At 33.9% G+C, this 22,747-nt stretch overlaps 1 long non-coding RNA gene across 2 annotated transcripts in view; it reads right to left on the bottom strand.

The window, feature by feature from the left end:
• Positions 1–22,747, bottom strand: part of LOC107504014 — a 114,063-nt gene that overhangs the window by 28,237 nt on the left and 63,079 nt on the right. Inside the window, exons 3-4 of one of the 2 annotated variants that reach the window (XR_004952662.1) lie at positions 11,898–12,015; positions 7,797–7,911 (exon numbers count right to left, since the gene is read on the bottom strand). The exons of the other annotated variant lie outside the window; for it this stretch is intronic. This is a non-coding gene — a long non-coding RNA (uncharacterized LOC107504014). The remainder of the gene's footprint in view (positions 1–7,796; positions 7,912–11,897; positions 12,016–22,747) is intronic. 2 annotated transcript variants of the gene reach the window in all.

Genomic DNA, 22,747 nt, shown 5'->3' with positions numbered 1-22,747 from the left:
AGTGATATCAAGCTCAGTGGGAAAAATAACAGTATCAACTCTCTCCCCTAGAACTCCAGTTAAGCCTGAGGCCTTGTTACCAGCCTCTAAGCCTCAGTGTAGCATGTGTATGACAGATGAGAGATACTGTGTTACTGGGTGGCAATTAGGATAACGACAGCAGGGCAATAAGTATTTAAGTTGCCATCTTTTCCTACTTTCCTAATCTTGCCTATTTCAAATGTATCCCCTCAAAAAGGCTTATTACTTCAGAAACTTTTTTTTCTACAAATATAACTCTGAAGGAAATTGCATACAACTGAAATAAAAGCCCAAAATAGACTCTTATTCTTAAATGGCAGTAAAGCAAACAGATCATTAGAGGAAACACCACTATAATAACTTTTCTTTTCATACACCGAATAGTTTTGTGCAGAACATAATTTTACTAATAGTATCTCCTTTTATATGTACTCTATAAAATCTATTGTAGAATCTATGCCAAAATAATTATGTTTATGCATTCTAAATTCAATAGAAAGTCATAAAAATAGAATCATTTTTTTCTGTTTAGCCATATATTTGTCAATAGATTTTTCCATATTTTTCAAGAGTTCACAGATAGCTATGAATTTATGACTCAAATGACCTGGTCAGATAGGTATAACATTTAACATCATGTGGAAGACTTTACAGAGATATGTTCAATATTCTCTAAGTAAAAAAATTTCTTTGCCTCCAATGATTATATCATAAATAAAAAATAAAACCTCAAGAGTCTAGAATTCTCCAAGTGCTAAATATATTGAATTACTAAGCTGCAATTTTTTTTCTTGTTTTCTGGATTTCAAATGACATTGCACTGGCAGCAAACAGATCTGAACCAAATTAACACTGAACCATGAAGAAAAATGAAGCTGACATTTGGTCAAGGGGGTCTTTTACAATGACCACAGTTTCTGTCCCCATTTCTAAACTTATTCTATTTTCAGAAGATTAAATGGATCTTCAATTCCTCATTAGTAAAAAAAGAGACTGGATTTAGGAAAATTCAAATGCTTGTGAAGAGAAATGTTAATTATAATTATCCATATTTATATAATAAATGTCATAAGAAAGCCTTAGAGTACTATGATTAAAAGTTTTTATTCTTTTAATTTAGCCATACAAAATTTATATGCAAGGTGGAAGGTAATAATCTGAGACAAATCTAAACTTGTGGACAGTATTGTTAGTGGAAGTTCCAACACTGCTTATTCCTGATTGCTCAGTCATGAGGAAGTACCACAGACTTGCCACCAACCATTGAGTTAATTATTACCAGTTTCAGTGTTAAAAAGAGCTCTGAGAAATAGTTCAAGAACCTAATTACACAAATGAAAAAATGGAAGACCAAAGAGATTAAACTATTTACTTACAGTCACATGGTAGAACTGAAAGAGATCTCAGGTTTCCAGATTTCTACTGACACGAATTCTTATGCCCATTTAGTGACCAGATAGTAACTAGTTAAATCAGTAGAAACACAGAAATAGCTAGAGTCTTCTCATGTTTGAGATATATACACACACACGCGCACACACACACACACACATATATACACACATATATATGTATATATATATATGCACACATATATATATATGTATATATGTATATAAGAGAATATATGTGAGAATGTATATAAAATCCCAATCACTTTTAAGATAGAGAAGATAACTATATTATCTGCAGGAGAAAGGGGAAAGCATCATTGAGAACTGTGGGGGATTTGAGAAACAAGAAATTGCTGGGTGAAAATAATGAATTTATTCTTTGACATGTTAAATATTAGGTGTCAACAGAACAGCATTTACTCTCGTGCACTGTGAGGAAGAAAAACAAATATATCTCAGTGTGTTAAAAGCAATGGATCTGACATGTTACAAGGTCTTTTGAATGAATTAACTTACTCCTTTACACAAAATGAAAGCTGGAAATCTGTCAGTAAACCTCAAAAACAGTGATAATATTGTGATATTGAGCAATGAAATGTAAGGTAGTTCTTAGGCGAGCATAAATTCTTATTCATTAAGAAAAAGTGTATTTTAAAAAGTAGATTGAAGATCAGTTCTAAATAATCATAATGACTCCAATACCATTTAAATTCTATAAATTTCTAAATGAATTTGACTTTCTAAGGGAGCTTGACATATGCAGCAACAATGCAGTAAGCAATTGTCAAAGAAGTTATAAGCTGTGCAATGGAATTTTCATAATTACTGTGAAACAGAAAACAATTTTCCTACTAAATGATAGAGTAGATATAGTTTGAAAAGAAGTCTCTAAATGATTTATGATGTGAAAGCATTTGTCTGTCAGAAAATGTGGTGAGCTAATTTTCCCATTTATGGCCAAAGAATGTGAAAATATGGCTCACATAATAACTTCAATCTTGAGTCATACAAAATTTTGCCTTAAAATTTTTATTTCTTTTGACTTCATGTGATTTTAGTTGATTTGAAATAAATAGATTTCAGGGACATTTATAAATTGACTATTTTTTTTCCAAAGTTAATTTACAAATCTGTAAGTGATTATTTAAAAACTGACTTTATATTACTACAATAGGTCTGGGGAAAGGTACAGAGATATATTATGTAAAAGTGGAACATTCTCCAGTAAGCTAGTCACATAGACAAGACAGGGAGTGATATCTTCAAGTGCCAGCTCCCAAAGAAAAAAAAAATAATATCACCACCAGGATGCAGATAACAGAACTGTCTACCAGGCCCTGTTTGCTATAGGATTTAAGAGTCCCCAAGAAACAACATTTTTGCACTAGACGATAACAGCCAACTTCTGCTTCTATAAACTGTTTAATGTATAACTAGGGTGTAGTTCTAGGAGATGTCCTGTGCAAAGATATACTAATGGCTAACTTCTGCTTCTGTAAACCTGCTTGTTTGTTTGATGTGGTTTTAGGCTTTATAAACTACCTCCTCTGAAAGCTCGGGGCTGACTCTCTAGTGGGGAGAGTCAGTTGCCGGCCAGGCCAGCTAATAAAGGCTCATAATTCATCTCAATTGGCTCCATGGGTCTTAGATTTGAACGCACCACAACAATTAGACATTATCCTGGCTCTCATGAAGTTTACATTCTCATTGGGAAGGCAAGATTTACCAAATTAGCAGTATATATTTACTATATTTACTAAGTCACAAAAAGAGTTCTTAAGTAATAGACTAAATTGAAAAAAATAATCTAGGAGCAGCATATTTAAAGATCACATAAACCAGACAGTAATTTAAAGTGGAAATGAAAGGCAATATAAAGATATTACAAATTTTGGGGTAGATAATGGACATATATTTTTCCCATTATCTATCAAGAGAAAATTAGTTTAGGGAAAAATTAAACTAGCAATAACATGTTACAAGAATTAAGGAAGGGAAAAAATAGAGGTACAGAGATTGTTAAGAAGCTGTTACTATAACCCCAAAATGAAAACAATTAGTCTCTTAATTATTTTTCTGGTTGTGAGAGCTAAGAGGAGATTTGTATGTTAACAATTTGTGGTGTTATAATTTACCTAGTTTCATTCATGTGAGATGTATAGTCACAATAATAATACGTAGTCAAAGGTAACTTTAAAACTTTTGTCTAGAATACTAAAAGGGTGACAGTGACAAATAGACTTGGGAAAATTAAGGAAGAATATTTATGTTACTGAAAGCAATTTTAGATTTAGACTATAAGGAAATGGCTAATATTAACCATTGTGGCATGAAACAATGATTACCTACTGTGAGGCATTTGAATGAATAAATTAGCAACTTTAGACACTTGTTTGCATCTTCCCAGAGAAATGAAATCCTGCTGAGCATCCATTTACTATCACAGCAAGAAAATCAAGAAGAGCAGACTGTTGAAGTCTAAAAATTTTGTGTGGCTTGCATTTCACAAGGCACACTGAATAAGAAGTAGATGTGTAGCCACAATAAATGTTACAATATAGTAGTATTTTCACCCCATTTCTTCAGATTTTATAGGAACTCCAGTCATGCCTATCAATTTCCACAGTTTTGCAAGCTCCTAGGTCTTTTACTTGTGCTCCAAAATCTAGTTCTCTTAAGCATAAGTCATATGACATCTATCATTTTCTCTAGTTACTTTCGGCTTTTAAAACTCCCAAACCCTCTGAAATGAATCATTGAAATTCTTGCCAATGTCCATCTAAGGGAGGGGTTTTTGCTAATAGGTTCTGAAGGTGTTGAGAGGACTGCTAATGCTGTCAAAGACCGTGCCAAGACTGCTAGCTGGTAATGTCTGAAAACAGACACCAGTGGAGACGGCCCTAGCTCCTGTGGCATTGAGGTGGCTGGCAACAACTGCTGCTCTCCTCCTCTCTGTGCGTCCTCCAGTTAGACTAACTTCCTTTTCTTATTTTTACTAGTATGTGAATAATAAATCCACAGAAATTAGACTGGGAAATGATCTTAGTGTTTTCAACTTAAAATAACTCTTCTCTTGACAATTTGGGGACAGACAGAGGGGAGGGGGTTTGGAGGGCTGAGAGAATGGGGTGAAAGTTTAAAGAAGTACAAATTAGTAGTTGATAGATGGACATGGGGATAGGGAGCACTGCATAGGAAATGCAGTTAGCATTAAATGAATTGGCTAGGTGGAAAACCAGAGGAGAGAAGGAGCAATTATGGGCATCGTTTTATAAATAATACAAATGTCTAACCATTATACTGTATACTTGAAACTAACAAAAAAAAAAAAAATAAAATAAAATAAAATAACTTCTTTCTTATCCAGACACACTGTCCTTAGACCACATAGGTGGGCTTTAGCACTGTTCCTTCAGTTTTACAGGTTAAATTTCTGATGAAAGTAGATTATTCAAGTATAAATAAAGGAACATAAATAAGAGAGATCAGAACTGGAGATGTAGATTTTGGAGTCAAATGCTGAGCAGTGAAAAGCAGGTGCTCTATCTGAAGGACTGCATATGAAACTGGGAGGAGGATGTGTCAAAAAATAATGGCTGGAGAAGAAAGTGGTAGCAGTGGAAGCAATGAGGGCCCAGTTAAGCTAAGAGCCATCTGGAAAATTGCCAGAGGTAGACAAAACTGTACATTTCAAATGGTATCCAAAGGAATCCCAGAAATAAAGAAAAAAACTTAACACTGTAGAGGAGGAAATCTATTGCCAGCTTAAGAAAGCTCTTCTTCCAACCACATAATTTCATCCCCAGCTGCTACTAATATCCTAAATCTCTTGTAAAAATGGATCCTGATAAAAAGGAAGCGAGTAGAGAATGGTATACGTGAAATGGACAGAGTGATTGCTAGAACATCATAGAGAAAATGGTTTGATGGTGAGAAAGAGCCTGTTGGAACAAGTCTGGTTTTAAGACAGTATGTCCATGTAATTATGTTTTAAAAAGTGATCACTTTAGACATGACTAAACAATTAATCATTTTAATGTATTTTCTGAGCATAATATATATCTCGAGATCTAATTGTGAATATTTGTCAGATACTGGAATGCTCCAAAAAATTTCAGAATATGGTTAATCTATGTTTTATAGACAACAATAAAGTCTTTGACTGCATGGATCATAAAAAGCTATGGGTTTCTCTGAAGGAAATGAGTGTGTCTCAGCACTTGATTGTACTGATGTGTAACCTGTATTGTTACACAATATAAACAGGGAGCTACTGTCAGAACAAAATATGGAAAGACGGAATGGTTAAGCATAGGTGTCAGACAAGATGCATTTTCTCTCCCTATTTATTTAATCTGTATGCAGAACATATATCACATGAAAAACTGGGCTAGACTCAGAGGAACGAGGGGTGAAAATTGGTGGAAGAAATATTAATAACTTAAGATATGCAAATGATACCATCTTAGTGACAGAAAGTAGAAATGATTTGAAACAACTTCTGATGAAAGTAAAAGAATAAAGTCCTAAAGCGAGACTGCATTTAAACATCAAGAAGACAACAATCATACAAAAGAGAGACACAACTTTAATATAGACAATAAAGACATTAAAATTTTTAAAGATTTTGCTTACCTTGGTTCAGTCATCAATTCAAGTGGAGTCTGCAGCTGACAAATCAAGAGAAAGTTGATATTCAAAAGAATAGCAAGAGAAAGTTGAAACTCAAAAGGACAGCAATGGAAAAATTAGGAATGATCATCAGGAGCAAAGATTTGTCATTAGAGTGCAAGGTTAAGATCATCCACACCCTCGTAGTCCAAAGAACTGTGTAGGGATGTGAGAGTTAGACAGTGAAAAATACCGAGAGAAAAAAAATGATTCACTGGAAATATGACGTTGGAGGAGAGCTCTGTCGATAACTTGGACAAGATGAACAAGTGGATCTAGAGCAAACTAAGCTTGGAAAATTATTGGAGGCAAATATGACTAAATTGAAGGTGTCCTAATAAAAGCACATCGTGACAAGGCAAGGTTATTTGGAAAATACGATAATGCTGGGGAAAAAAAAAGAAAGCATAAGAAAAAGAGGAAGACCAAATATGACACAGGTTGACTCCATAAAAGAAGCCATAAGCTGAGCAGTGCTGTTGAGGATAGGACTTTGTGGGTATAACTCATTCATTGGGTCACCAGGAGCTGACTCAACAGCATGTAACACACACAATATATATCTTCTTCATTTTTCATTGTCAGTACTCTAAGGCACATTCCAGAAGAAATGATATTCCAGTTGAATTCTTGTCAATAATGAGTGTAACATATGAGATACGTCTGCTCTTAAGTGTTCATTTTCAATAGATATCCTTTGTCATTCAGCTAGTAAGGAGAAGAAAACTTGTTCCTGCTTACAGCAGCTTTCCAAAAGTTTCTGATAATTCCTAATCCCACTGTAATTGATAATTACAGTTGTCAATTAACTGTAAAGTCATATCAATATGAGCTCTAAGGTCCCTTAAAATTGATATTTTTGAAAGGGAGATCCCTCAAGAATACAAAGGAAAAATTTAAAAATCCACAAGCCCAAATATTTGAATTAACAGAGAATAAAAATCCTAATTCTCGAAAAGGAATTTCAGGTTGATCAATATCAAATAAAAATTATTAGAATTAAGTTCTCAAAAATTCAAGTCTTCATAAAAGTATATGTACAATATTCCTAAAAATATAAACCAGTTCACTTTGTGATATTGTAAATTTTTAAATATTTATGTGTAAACAGTTTAAAATGGAAATTTGCCTGTTTTAAAGGAGTTATTGCCAAACTTGTGTCAGAGAATATAATACCTAAACTCGATCTTCATTTTGTACCCATTCCTTCTTGTCTCTCCCAAGGTCAATCTTTAAGAGAAGAGAGAGGTTGATATAAATGGATACATAGGATTTTTTCTACATGTTTCTGGGTCCTTCTTTAATTCCTCAAAATCTCTAGAACTCATATCACTATAAATTAAAGATTTAAAAAAACATATTATACTTTGAAGGATGTTTTCATCCAAATGCCATATATAAAATTCCTGTTGTACTTTAGGTAGACATTATATCTAGGTATTATATTTTGCTTTTATTTTTGATCATTTAGATTTTTCTTGTATTTCTTTAAAAAAGAAAGTAGACAGATTTCCATAAAAATAATGAAATGTTACCTATGTTACTTGGTGAGGAAAACTTTCCCTGAATCTAGTGAATAAACTCAGATTTATTTTCTGCCTTAAATGCCTACCATCTTTTCCTTCATGAACCCATGAGATTCTTATATCCAGGTGCAGTAATTTAGCCTGCTGCTTAGCTCAGGAGCTGTAGTGAAGCTAGGATTTTTACCTTTCATCGCACTTCTGGTGTCGGTTCATTTCTCATCTTTCTATATGCCCCATAGAGCAGATCTGAGTACAGAAAACTCTTTGAAGTCACTTGGAACTTTGTGCTCTGATGAAGCCTGAAGGACATGCAAAGTAAAAAACATGACCATGTTTGCAAAAAAGGTAAAAATTCCATCAGTTTACTAATGTGTTTCTTATACCTCAAGGTATATCTGTGTGTGTGTGTGTGTGTGTGTGTGTGTGTGCGCGTATCTGCAACAAATACCAGAGCAAAGAGAACTATAATTCTGCAAAAACATAACGCTTATATGGATATGCCTAGTACGCTTAAGCCAAATTATTTCACATGTGGAAAAACAGATTAAGCAAATAAGTGAGAAAAAAAATGCCTTCAGAGGCTCATATAGAAAGCATTTACTAGTACCATAACATCTAAACTAATATTTAATACACATATATTCCTCTTAACATAAGGCATTTTGAAACAGATTTTGAAGCAAAAACATAGTTGTGATACTCTGATGTTCTCAACTACATAGCCCAAATCTTAAAATTACAACAAATATAATGTCCATTTTCAACACAAGCATTCTCCAGCATGCCAGAAAATGAGCAGTGAATGAGTGTGCAGTTTTGGAGTTGGGGTGCAAACCCCACTTCTGCTTTGTGGGCCTTCATTGCCAGTTGGCCTCTGCCCATAGTGGGAGCCAGAGAGAAAATGCAATGCTGGAGGCCATTTGCATCCTTTGAGCTTTCTACCTACTTTCTGTTGTGCCTGTCAGCTCATCCCAACCCACTTTTTTACAGTTGGCACACAATTTATTCTAGTAGCTCCAGCAATTGAATCTACTTTTCATTTCTCTCACTACTTGAAGAATCAATCCTATAACAGGCCGTGAGAGACAACAGTACCTATTGGTCAGTGCCCGCTCCTGCAATGTGATTTTCGACTTTATTGGGGTCCCTTCCTCAAGCTACTAAATTGAAATAAGTTCAATTTCTTTCCTTTGATTAGCCAGCTCTAAGGATGTTAGCTGCTGCCTGCAATTGCTATCTTTATGGCCTCTTAAAACAGATTTTTACATTAAATTCTCTCACATTATAATGTTTAATTTAGTTTCTGTTTTCTGACTTGCCTCAGAGTGGAACACATATTTAGTTTAATCCACAGATATTTAGGGATTTTATAAAGGCAATCACATACTTGGAGTCTAAAGAATCTTCTGAGTGCAAACAGACAAACCAGACATGTAGGCATTCTAGATATGCCACTAAATGTAATCATAATTGCAATTCTGAGTAGTAATATTAACAATTAGAACAAGAATTCTTCCTAGTATCGACTTCACATACCTGGAGGCCAAGAATTACTGCTCCTTCTCCCTTCCCCCTCCCTCCCCCTCATTGCTAGTCAGGTTATAATATTGGGAATTAAACTCAACACAGCTAAGAGTTTAGTACAGAGGTACTAATTTTGTGAGAATCGTTAACATGCGACTGATCTTTCTAAAGTGCACATCTGATTATATCTGTTTTAAACCATTCAATGGTTGCCCAATTATATCAAATAAAGTTCAGACTTAGAAGATAGGTTTCTCTGAGAAACCCCAAAGTGTGAAGAAATGCTTCCTGAATGAATAGTTCTAGAAACTTTACTAACTTACTGATATCATAACACTCTAAATAACATTACAATTACTTGTATGCCTGTATGTATTGCCTTTTGGATTATAAATTCTATGAAATTAGACACTATGTTGTATTCATTGTATTCACCATTGCCAGTGATGAGTGCATTGTCTAGCACACAGGATAACCTCAATAAATGTATACTTAATTTCTACTATATGTACACACAAAGGAATGAATGGTAGCAGTACTAGAAAGAGTTCCTATTGTACTGGGTCAGCACCTCAGTTGTTAGGATGATTCACACTGTACCTTTAAGTGAGATAATTGAGAAGGAAGGAGGTATTATTTTCTCATCAGGAAAAACAAGTTTACTCTTACACAAGCAACAGAGAGGTCTAAGTAAGAGAAATATGTGATTCTTACATAGGACCTATAGGCATTTCCTTTTGGTACTCGCACTTATATATGTAGTAGTTTGACATGCTGGTGGGCTACTTGGAAAAGTTCAATTAAAAATTAAAAAAAAAAATTTAAAACAGACTTTTTATGTCATAATAAGGGAGATATTTATTTTTCAAAACCAGAGTGTCTTGTTTGAAAAGGTTTATGAACCATATAAAGTAGAGGATGCTTTCTAATACTGTGTCTGGTATCTTGTAGGTCGAAGATTTTTTAAATATTTAAAATAGGATAGAATCAAAGACATCTCAAAAATGTTCCTCTTGATTAAACTTGATATTGCTCACAAACTCAGTGGCTCCATAAAATGTCATTCAATACAGACAAAAACTTAGTTCAAAAATATATGGTAGACATTCCTCTATATTGATCTATCAACTTTCCCTATAGTGATTCCACTCATTTGCAAGATTTTAAAAAGCACTAATAGACTAGAGAATCCTTTGAGAATCTGATAAAAATTAACCAGCTCTCTCCTGGAAATGTGCATATGCATATACATTATTTATTGTTTATCACTTTGAGTTGCTGAGAGATCATCTAAAACCATCTATAGGCTCAAAGACTTCAGAGTCATATGTGAATAGTTGAAAATTCTAAATTTTATCTCAAAACTAACGCCTATGTAGATAACCCACAGCCACTTCATTCTAGCATGTCTAGAATGGAATTCTTTAACTTCTATTCATACCTACGTATGCCAGTTAATTTCCAGTCTCAGTGAATTATAACCACTATGCACCCAGTTTTGTAATCCAGAAACACAGGAGTTATACTTTGATGATTTTCTTTCAGTGCTCACATCCAATCAATCTACATGTCATGTTGATTCTATACACTTACTCTCAAATATGACTTGTTCTTTTATGCTCTTATCAATACCATAAATACCCGTTTTCTCCTATGCAAATTCCTCATCTCTAGAATTGTCCCCTCAAATCAATTCTTCATATAGCAGTCAAATTTAGCATTCTAAAATACAAAACTGATGATGATTACACAATTTTGGATCCATCGAAGGCTAATCATTGTCTTCAGGATGAGACTAAACACTTCAAGGTGGTTTAAAGACCTGTTATAGCCTCATTTCTTGAAAAATTTCCACAATTACTGTAAGCCCCTGCCACAGTACCCATATCTCAGATGTCCCCCCAGCTTGTGGACCCTTGTTTAGAATTACTTACGTGGAGTCACTTAGAAAATGCTGTTTACATAGGAAAAAAATCTTTTCATTTTAAGAGAAAAGTACAGAACAACCATCAGGAAATCTCGGTTCTAATCTTAAATTTGACAACTAGGGCAAGTTACATAACTTGTCTGGGACACATGTTCTCTGGGAGAAACAAGTGGAGTTGCTCCTTCACCTTTAGCAGTTAATAGTTTCCTTTTGTAATTCTTTTCTTCGAGATACAAATTTAGCCAAGTTAATGTATTGTCATCTAGTTTATTTATTTCAATGAGATTTACTAAAAATATTTGTTTAATATGAATATTTTAAAAGGACCAATCAAAACTAGAAATGATTCACTACCAAAATGTAAAATAGCTAGAACCCACTGAAAGAGAATAATATTCCTTGCAAGGAAATAAGAACCTAAGAGGAAAGTAGAATTTAAATAGGGGGTGTTAATTATCAAATGAGTGTCAAATGTCTAGAACAGATGTCACAGTCTAACAGAGTGATTGCTTAAAAATATAATATGCAGTCACATTGTTACATTTCCTAATCCATTCATGACCTCCCACTGTCACAGGATGTTCTTGGAATGATAAATAACACTCTTCATCATTTAACTCTCCTTGCTATCCAATCTCATTTCTTGTTATTCCTCAGTTTAAAATTCTAAGACTCTACACTCAGAACATTTTTCAGCATCTAAAATCGCTCTCCTAGTGTGATATATATATCTACAGAGAGAGATGTAGATAAAAATATAAATATATAGATATAGCTTCCTAGATTTTCTAGGCGTCTGTTACTGTCCATGGGATACTTGCCTCCATATCTCACCTCTGTAATTATTATTCATTCTTCAGGTCTCAGTTTGGTGTAAACTCCGCTGGGAGATGTTACTTGATTATCAGTACTTGAGGAATACATATTTTTCTCAATGCAGTGGACCTATCTACTAAAATAAGAATAAAGTCACCATTAGTTAAGCTTGTGAAAAAAAGTTGCTTCTTACAGCATTACCTTCAGTGACCATTTTTTTTTTTTTTCAAAAAGGTGGGATGCCTGTTCATAGAGAAATTGTTTGATAAATTACATTATATCAGTGCCATGAAATATTAACTGCCTTGAACAAAATTTTTAAAGAAATACTGCAGTTGACTTAGAAGAATTTCACGAGGTATTGTTGGGTGAAAGAAACAAGATTCATAGAAATTTCCATAATCTAGTATTTGTAAAGCAATGAACAAAACCAATGCATATGTGTGTGTGTGTTAAGTACATACATACATACATACATACATACATACATACATAAGGATATCTGTTAAAATATTTGTTACTTATGTTATTAAATAAGCATATATAGTATGTATGTATGTGAAGAGGAGGAAATGGTTATGTTTATTAAATAAGAATGGTGAAGAATGAATAGTAAGCATATTTTCTAGGTTGGCAACTTAACTGTAACAGAAGCAGATAAGCAAGGATAGAGGTTGGAAAGGAGCCAAACAACAAATAAAGAAAAAGATTGTCCCCAAAGGGTATGTATAATATAATCGTATTTATTCCTTGTTCATAAATACTCTGTGCATTCTTATACATATAAAAACACATTTTAAAAATAAATACACTAAAGTCTGTCAGCCATATGAATGAATGCTTAAGTATGTTACCATAGAGTTAATAATATATTTGGCCCTGATTACCCCAAGTAGGTCTAAGCAATGATCACTGACATTTGTTTTCCAAAATCCTCAAAGACAGGAAAACAGTCTTGGTCCTACCTGATTTCCTTCAGAGTATCCAGTAAATTTAAACATCGTTGGGGATATGAAAGTTGTGCAGAGAGCAGGATAGTGTTCATGGACTTGATGCTTAGACTGCAGAGAAAAGGAAAAGGGAGAGGAAGGAGACTTGGGGGGCCAAGTGAATGTTATCTGTGTTGACTACTAGACTTGGCGCCTAAATAAATAAATAAATAAATAAATAAATAAATAAATAAATAAGACAGCTTTTCAGAATTAGGGGCATTTAAAGATCCAATAAAAGTAGCAAAAGAATATTGGCATATTACCCATTTTGAATTGTGTTTGCATCAAGCTATTTGCTTTAATCTGTGGTACTAATTTGGTACCCATTTTCACTATATAATTTGTGTTATAAGTAACATTTAAATCCAGATATCAATTGCATATGTCTACTTCATACTAGATAATAACATAGGTTATGTTTGTTTGTTTTTAATATAGGATATGACCACACCTATGAGCAGAGAAGAAAGTGATTTATGCGGGAGATGGCAAAAAGTGTTATAGATGGCTTCGTAGAATAAATAATATTTGAGCAGAGCATTATAGGAAATAAAAGTAGAGAAAATAGAGAGTCTATATATATACTTCTGCCCAGTAAGGGAGAGACCACTTATCTCCAATGTGCAGCAGAGGGCCTTGTGAATAACAGCCTTCAAGAAATTCTTGTTGAATAGTTAATTGAGTGAATGACTGCATAGATCAAGATAACATTCTAGTAATTCAAAATGTAGTATTTAGCTCAGTCAAACAAATTATTAGCAGATATTGATTGTAGCATAATGAATGATACATGAAAAAAAGAATAAGAAAGTGATTGGTCCTTTTTACAACCGCTCTACTAATTTCTTTTAGCCAAAACTGATGTAAGGAGGAGTGCAGCAAAAGATACTGGAAAAGAAGTTTGGGGTCACTTAAAGACTTCAAAAGTCATTCTAAAAATTTTACTTCATACTTTAGAAAGGTAATACAGGTGCAATGGAACTTTTTTTAAAATAGTGGATTGCTATCAAGACTTGCTGTTTTAGAACAGCAAGTGGCAGCAGTTAAGAATATTTATCAGATGAAGAATACAGGTGGCAAAGAGATTGAATAAATTATTGAAATAATACAGAATTGGGATGATAAGGATGTGAATCAAGGAATCAACAGTGGAATTGGGCCAGAAGAGACAAATGTAAGAGATAACTTGGAACAATCCTATAAAAGGTTTATAATAGAGGAAGAGTAAATTTGAGTATCATTATCATCCATTCACTTTGCTATTGGGTAACTTTGAAATGTTACCAAGACATCCAGATGCATGCGACTAATCAACAAATGGAAAAGCAGGCAGAGATTTTAAGCAAGAGGTATGTGCTAGACAGACAGACGTGAAGTTATAAAGAATATAGGTAATAATTTCAATTATGTAAGAGAATAAGATCACCCATGGAGAAAAAGCTTAGCACACACAAGTCTAGAAACAAAAAAGGTAATCTGAACTCCTGACAGGGCTCCTTAGAAATTTTCACTTTGTACTTCATCAGAGTTCTACCATGTTGTTTTATTTAGTACAAGTCTTATAAAAGGAATACATTAGTATCATTGTAAAAATTAATAAAGCAAAATCTCATTTAAATTGGAGTCAGGGGGCTAGAAGAGAGAACTCTCACACAGTGTCAGTCAATACACACCACGACCCCAGTAGAAAGAGTGGTACCTTGCATCTCTGACAGAAAGTGATACCACTTTACTACCTCATCAGGAGGAAGAAAAGATTCCTCCTTGCCCAATAACAGCTCATCAATGGGAGACTGCCGTAAGTAAGCCAATGAAAAGTCACTATATACTTCTTGGAACTTTCAGTTTCCTCCAATGGACTCTTCTTTCATTTACGACAGCCCCTCCTAAGTCATAAAAGAATTCTTCTCCTTTGTTTCTTTGGACTTGAATGTGTTTTCTAATTAATCCCATTGAACTGTGTACCCTGAATTGTAATTCTTTGTTGTTCCCAAATAAACTTATTTTGAAGAAATATCTATCTAATTGTTAAGGTCAACTCTATCTCTCTATCATCTATCTATCTATCTATCTATCTATCTATCTATCTATCTATCTATTTATCTATCTATATCATCTATCTATTTTTTAAACTTTACTTTATTAGCTTAAAGTATACAGTACATTGGTTAGGCATTTATACAGTTTATAAAATGATCCCTCTTATTGCTTTCTCCTCTGGCTCTCCACCTAGCCATTACATCTACCTATCTATTTTTATGTCACTTAATACTTGGTAAAAAAAAAAAAAAAAAAAAAAAAAACATAAAATAAAATAAAAGCTACAGTCTGTTCCTAAAATAGAAAAAATAAATTCCCTAACTGGCAACAATAATCATCCCTTTGCTCTGCTGTGTCCTTGCTGTTTTGTACCTTGATTCTAATTAACTAAATTTTAACTACAAATTTTCACAAACTACAATCCTACAGAAGTGCAGAATGAAATTAAAAGAACGAAGAATATGTTTCACTATTAAGCATATAAGGTACAGATTGCCATATAAGGTTATTCTACATTTTTATAAGCTTAAGATTGGATTATAAGATATTTTAAATTTATTTTAGAGACATTTTTTATAATGATTTAAATTACCTTCAGGAAAATGCCTCATTAAGAAGCTTTACAGATAGGGAATGAAGAGTATAAGTCCTATGCTCCTATTATGTTTTTAGTCTCCTGACAGTTTTTGTTTTGATCAAGTACAAGGTGAACAGTGAGAAGTGAACAGTCTGCACTCTGAAAAATTAATTGCAATATAGTTGAAGAAAAAAGGAATCAGAAAAGATGCCATTATACTTGGAAAATACGTATACACAGCCTTTGGCCTAAATATAGAGGAATGATATGTCAATCTCTGACTTAAATATCCCTGCCAGTTACCTCTATCTTTTCACAGTCATTTCAGAACATTGATTAAATTTAATTCCACATATTCTTACATTGTTTAGATTTATTTATTTGTTTGTTTGTTTGTTTGTTTTGCTTTAGGCGTTATCTCATCTGTTAGGAGTTGAGCTGAGAGAGAGAGAGAGAGAGAGAGAGAGAGAGAAAGCAGAGCTGTGAGGTGTCAGCAACCATTTAAAGCAACAAGCCAAAAAAGAAAGGAGTTAGGCCTTAAATCATTTATTGTGATAGTATAAGCTGGAGTCTAAAACTAGATAAAATGTCACTCCCTTGTTCCATTTTCCTCATGAAATGGGGCACCAGTCTAGGGTGAGATGGAACAGTATCAAACATGAGGCTTGTCTCACTGTTGAGGGACCCCCTAACAAAAAGGCTCTGATAGTTTTAAGTACTGAGGGAGAAGGGGGACATGAGGGGTAAGGCTAGGAGTGGAGAAGGACTGGGTACTGAATAAGAAGTGGGGAAAAGTATCTTCAAGGTTCTCCCCTTCGCCCCTCTAGGGAATACTCAGCTGGGGCACCTGAAGAACACCTCTACCAAGAGGCTTCAGACAAACAGAGAGGCTGTGCACACAGGCTGGTGTGGGGAGGGCAGCTTCCCATGAGCCCTGCGGGGTAGAGCCTTTTAGATGCCTATGATGAGAACTGAAAATCACACAGAGGTTTCTAACCAGAAGCCAGACTCCTCATCATCTCCGTTTCCTAGAATGATAATAATAAAAAAAATCATTCTTTGACTTCTTTGGTGTAAAACTAAGGGGTTATAATTGGACCATAGTTTTAATATATGTTGAATTGAGTCTAGCACATTGACTATTAGGTTGTACCTTTTCTTGAGCACTAAAAATTATATATTGTAAATAGTATATTTAATTTTCAGATATGACATGAAAATGCCAAGGTCACTTTTTATATCAATCAGGGTTAATGGATAAATGATTACAGAGCAGCTACCTTATCTATTCTAGTTTTGTTTAAGTTTTGTGCTTCTCATTTTTTCCAAGGGAAAAGTCGACTTCAAATAGAGTCTAAGAACTCCTATTTTAGCATACACTTAAGGCATGATATCAATCTGTGGACAACTTATATTATTGATTAGCAGTCTACTATTAAATTAAAGAAGCCTGAGTAAGGACAAGAGAGACTGCAAAAATGGTTGGATTGCTGACTTGTGTTGGCACATTTCCATGATTAATCTTTTTAGGCCTTCCCATGACAGTATTTACGATAAGGCTTTAAGTTCTAAGTAAGAGAACTGCACGATGGCAGCACAAACTGTAGCAAATATGGCATATTTTCTGTACCTTTGTTGTTGCATTGTATTTTCTTTCATTCTGTTAAAAGATAAACAGGTATATTACAAAGGTATATTACAACTTAAATCAGATAGTGCCACACTGGAAGTGGTTAGGAGCACTCCACTGATGAAAGCCAAGAAAAAACTTTCGTAAAGAAGAGGCAAAAGCAAAGCAAGAAAACTATATGATCGGCCATTGCTTAAGTGGTTGCATTATTTGGGAAAGCCTAGTAGATTTTGACTGGTTGTCCTTAGGTCCCATTTCTTAATCTTGAGGCATTTACAGGCTTTGGTCTTGATTTGCTTACCTAGGCTAAGATATTAGAACCACCTGCTAATGGCCTCCTTCTTAATTAACAGTCCAAATTAATATTTTTAATTTAAAATTAAATTTTACCTAAATTTTATTTATACCCTTTTACTATGATTTAGATGTTTCTAGCATAACCTCTATAGCTGAATTTTGTATAATTAGCACAATCTCAAAGTCTGGATCTTTTAACAGGAAAATTGATACCTTTAAAAATGTCATAATGTTGTGTTGCATCCTTCTACACTATTGTTTTTACTACTTTACTTTTTTGTTGTCACTTTGTTTTTTGGATTGTACCAGATTCTCTTCATTCCCTTTTCCTCCCCAACTCATTAATTTGGAAGTTCCACAATTCTTTTCAGTGCCACCAGTGTTTATCTTCTGATTTAATTTGAATATTTTATAAGACAGCATTTAGAGCAAAGGTGTATATGCTAACACCATCGGTGAGTGCAATCCCCGGGACCCAAGATTAAGAAAAAAGGAATGACAACGCAGAAGGAAGGAGTGGATGGATGGTTGAGCTGGCCTTGACAAGTGATGGAAGGGAGAATGTATCACTTCCCAAATTTTATTGTCAGAGGTTGTTCCATGAGGTGTCAAATCACCAGCAGGTCTCAGATGCCCACATGTGATGCTATGCAGGCCTCCAGATGAGGGTTAGAGGCAAGCAGCCTTGATACAAGGCAAGACACTGTGACCGCATATAGGAGGTATCCAGAGCTACTAATGCGGTGGTCGGTGGTCCTTCTTTCCCTTTCTTCATAACCTAGTACTCTCACTCCATCAGTATGTAGTAGCAGCTGCAGCAAACTGGCTGGACCACCTATGCCATTGTCAGAAATGCTTTGGCAGGAAAACAAGGCAGGTGCACAGACCTGGGGTGGTACTAAAACAAATTGTTACATCTTGCCATCCTAAAACATTCTACTTCACCAGTTTCACATTTAAATTAAGTAATAGCTTTGAGCCCAACACAAAAATGTTTAACTTCCTCAATATCCTCTTCCATGTTAATAAAAGTTTTAGAATATTTTTATTTTTTTCTCCCTATACTCCCCCACCAATCTATTTTAGAGAAGAATTTTTCCAATGTCTCTTTTGTTTGCCCAACATCTGTATTTCAAATTCCAAGCACATAATTATCCTGATATTAATGTATAGTCCTAATATTAATCCTAACATTAATGTTAATTTATAATTTAATTTCATTAATGCCCTCATATTCATTTCTGTTTTCTTCCTACTTCTACATCTCCTATTTTGTTCTGTTTCAGATTTAACTTGTTTGGAGCACTTTCTCAAAGACTTTATTTAAATTGGCTATATGAAGGTATACTCTCTCTGTGTTATTTCCTTTATACCATCTACATCTCTGAGATTTTTTTAATAAAGAGTTCACATTAACTTATTGAATTTTTAAAAATTATCCTCTTTTTCATTCTCCTTTTAGAACTTCAGTTATTCACACATGAGCTCTCTGGATTGGGCTTCGGAACCAGAGCTCCCAACTTCTTTCATTTCTTTTTCATAGCATCAGTGGCAAATGGAGTAGGCTGCTCATGGCAGCAATTTGAATACCCTGACCACTGGGTTTCCTTCACAGCTGACCCAGGGCCTGTGGCAAATCAATATTTACCATATGTGTACCCTATCAGCTGCTCAACAATCTTAAAAAGTCCAACAATTGGGAAATTCTGCTCTAAAGTTCTTTACTCATGATTTTTAAATATCATGTTTTGTTTGTTTGTTTGTTTTACTTTGGTGACATTTCTTCCTCAACAATGATCATACTCTCTTTTTGTTTGTATAGTGATTTCTTTTAATTTGCAAATCACATTTTCTGATTTAGGAAGGACTTTGGCGGCACTGACTATATGTTCCTCTCTTTGAATATTATTAATATTTTTCTGGAAATTCTCTTCTGTTTCCTTCATCACTTCTGCCTCAGCTGATTCCACTTATCTAGGATTTTTTTGGCTTGTTCTTCATCCCTCAAGTTACTTTGATTATGATTAGTACTTTTCTTTTGATTATTCACAACTGGTGTTCCCACAGTACTCATTCAGGTCGAACTACTGGCTTCTCTAAAGCAATGAATGGCAAACCAGCAAGTGGAGGGAGCCACATGCTTTTGTTCTGGTTGGCCAGGCAAGCTGTGAGCTCTCTGCTGAGACACAGAGAGAAGAGCTCTCCCACATCTCCAGCTTTTCCTTTGTAGTCAGCACACAGGCAGCTCTTTCCCAGTGGATTAGATCAATTCACCCCAGAGTGCAATCCCACTATACATCTACTAGGCCTGGAGAACTAGCGGGCATCTCTTATGACCACGTTTAGCAAGATCCATGCAAATATCTACAGCCCCTTGACAGAAGCTTAAAACATATCTATTTTACCTCAACTTTTGTCTCTGATGACAATGATCAGTTTAAGTTTTTCCAATGTAACCTCCTCTCTAGAGCACCGCTATCTTATAGTGTTTTATTTCAAGAATTCTTGTCCCTAATAACCATTAGTTTCTTTCCCATACAAGGATGATGAACACTCTTTCTATCAGTTCAAGGTCTCAAAAGAGAGTCTACATGTAAATAAATGAATTACATTGGGAAATGTATTATAGAAATCTGCATAAGAAACAGAGAAACTAACTTTTTGGGGATAGGCCAGAGAAATCTCTATTAATAAAATGGCATTGAAACTAGGTTATAAATAAAACTAGGATTTTTTAATATAATTAAATTATATCAATATTATTATTAGTGATAATATTAAATGATATATTTAGATGATAGAAAACTATAAAATGTAGATATCATCTACATAGCAAATAATGTGGCAAATAAAATCTGTCTCAGTGAAGGTGTATTTTATTTCATAATATACTTTAAAAAGTTACTACATTGCTATTCATTAACTAATATAGTAAATAATTCTACCATAAGTAACCAATCACTATAAAGCTGACTTATTCTCTCTAGATAAATGGAAATTTTTATAGTAGTCAGGAATAATCGAAATTACTCTCTCCGCATTTCTATATACACACAATGGTAATTATATAAATTATAATAATAAATATGCCAATAGATATCTTTCCATTTTAATATCCTGACTGATAAAAATTATGAATTGTTCCCATTTCTAAAGCATGTTGATAGTTCCTTAAATATTTTAATAACTTTTAATTTCTTGGCCTTGAGTAACTAACTACATTAACTTGGCAAACTTATTCTTATACTGAATAGATCAACAGATAAATTACAGATTAAATTCACGGAGTATATTTAATTGGTAGTTTCTCCTCTTATCATTTGGTGCTTGATACCTTTTCCATTCTGGAAATGACAATGTATTCCTGCAAACTTAATAGATGATCCTAGTCCCTCTTTAATACAATTGTGGTTCTGGATAAAGCGGGGAATGACCATGGTAAATATGAATGGGTAGTGATAACAGTGGCATAAGGTGACCTGATTTTGTATATGTTTATGGACCCATAAAATCTAGGATGTAGTTTCTTATGATTTTCATTATTATAGACTAGATAGGGGTGAAATTATCTTTAGTGTTCTGTTTCAGAGCATGAGGCATACTTTAAAAGCCATTCTTGTCAGCCTATAATGTAAACTAATCTTCTAATAAGACACTGTGTCCTTCCATACACTTCAGTGAAGTACATAGTGATTTGAGCATTAGTAGAAAATTATGATCTTTTCCTGAGGTGACTTTTTAACCCAAATAGTCCAAGTTCATCTTTATGTTTTACTGGTATGTATACTTCAAGGAGTAGAGAGTATTACACAAAGCATTACTGAGCCAAATTTCTATTATAAAATAAAAAACAATCTTCATGGTATATTCTTTGACTGTCTAGAGAGCTCATTTGAATGATGGGGGGTAAAGTAGCATCTGTCTCACCCAGAACACCTGTCTATGCTGTGCAAATACAATAAATAAGATTTTATATTTCCTTTTGTTTTCTTTTTCTTAAAAGTGAGCCCTTTGTGGTTTCTTGAAAACTATGACACCACCCCTCAATGTATGTGACAAGAAAAATAACTTGTACTTATATATTTTAATTTTGTCCTTTATGTTTTCATTATTTGAAGGAAATGTTGAATGAGTCACACATCACATGCAGTCATTTACATGACATTCAAACTTAGTTAACAGAAAATATAATACCTAAATAGCATTTAGGGAACAAAAAAATTAATTCCTAAATAACAATGGAATTAAATGTAAACAAGTTTTCCAAAGTGTTTGATATAATTTATTCTCTTCAATATTTTAACATGTTCTTTTAAGATTTTATGTGAACTATTAGTATTATTTAAAACTTGTTTTCTTAAGTACAGGAACTTTTGCCCAGGCCCTTTCTGTTTTATTAACAGATTCCTAGTTAAGAGTTTCTAAGTGATCGTTCCTAAGAGTTCCTAAATTAATTCTTTGGGGCTAATATGTCACAATATATATTAGATGATTTCTTGATCTGTTGAAGTTTCCATTTCTTCTACCAAGAACACAGAGAGCAGCATGAGGGGAAGAAAATGGCAATAATGTGTTCTTAAATAACTACGTAAAGCATTTATAAAAAATTTATAGTGACATTGACTGTTTATAGCTCTTTAACTTGAAAGGGATTTTCCCTCCTTAGGTTTTTATATTTTATTAAAAAGAATTCTCCTTCTTGCTCATTGACCTCTGTCTCTATGTGGTTGGACTCCTGAATAAATTGCTGAGTGTCTAATAATGATAAACTTACTTCAAAGCAACCTAATTGGTAGAGATTTTAGTATATATAACTGATTATAAATAATAAATAGATTATTTCGCTAAAATAACAGAACTTTTCTTCTTATAAAAATGCTGATACTCACATACAGTTATGAACTAGCTTTGGCTGGTTTAGATTATTCATTCTCTATACATTTGTCCATTTTAGGCAACATCAAAGCCCTATTATGGCTGCTCAATGAGTCTCCCACATCATGCTACAGTTGTTTAAGAAACTCATGCCAAAAGAAAAAAATACTATCTCTGCACAATCTATGCCAATGAAGCTTTGATAATCAGGCCAATCACCTAATTACAAGTTTGTATTTCTATTCCCACTGAGATGTGCCAATTAAAAGGATTCAACTTTAATTCCAAACAACGTATTATTCCTAATTACCTGATGCATGCACTGCCTGCTTTGAATTTTTAACCCTCTCTGTATTTGTGTGTGAGAGTATCCCTCTCTCTCTCTCTCTACACACACACACACACACACACACACACACACGCATACATATTTTTAATCCATAAAGTATAGTGAATT

The sequence above is a fragment of the Rousettus aegyptiacus genome, unplaced genomic scaffold, assembly GCF_014176215.1.
Source record: "Rousettus aegyptiacus isolate mRouAeg1 unplaced genomic scaffold, mRouAeg1.p scaffold_m13_p_8, whole genome shotgun sequence".
Classification (NCBI taxonomy): Eukaryota; Metazoa; Chordata; class Mammalia; order Chiroptera; family Pteropodidae; genus Rousettus; species Rousettus aegyptiacus.
Note: the sequence above shows the minus strand (reverse complement) of the source record. Positions and strands in the feature narration are given on the sequence as shown.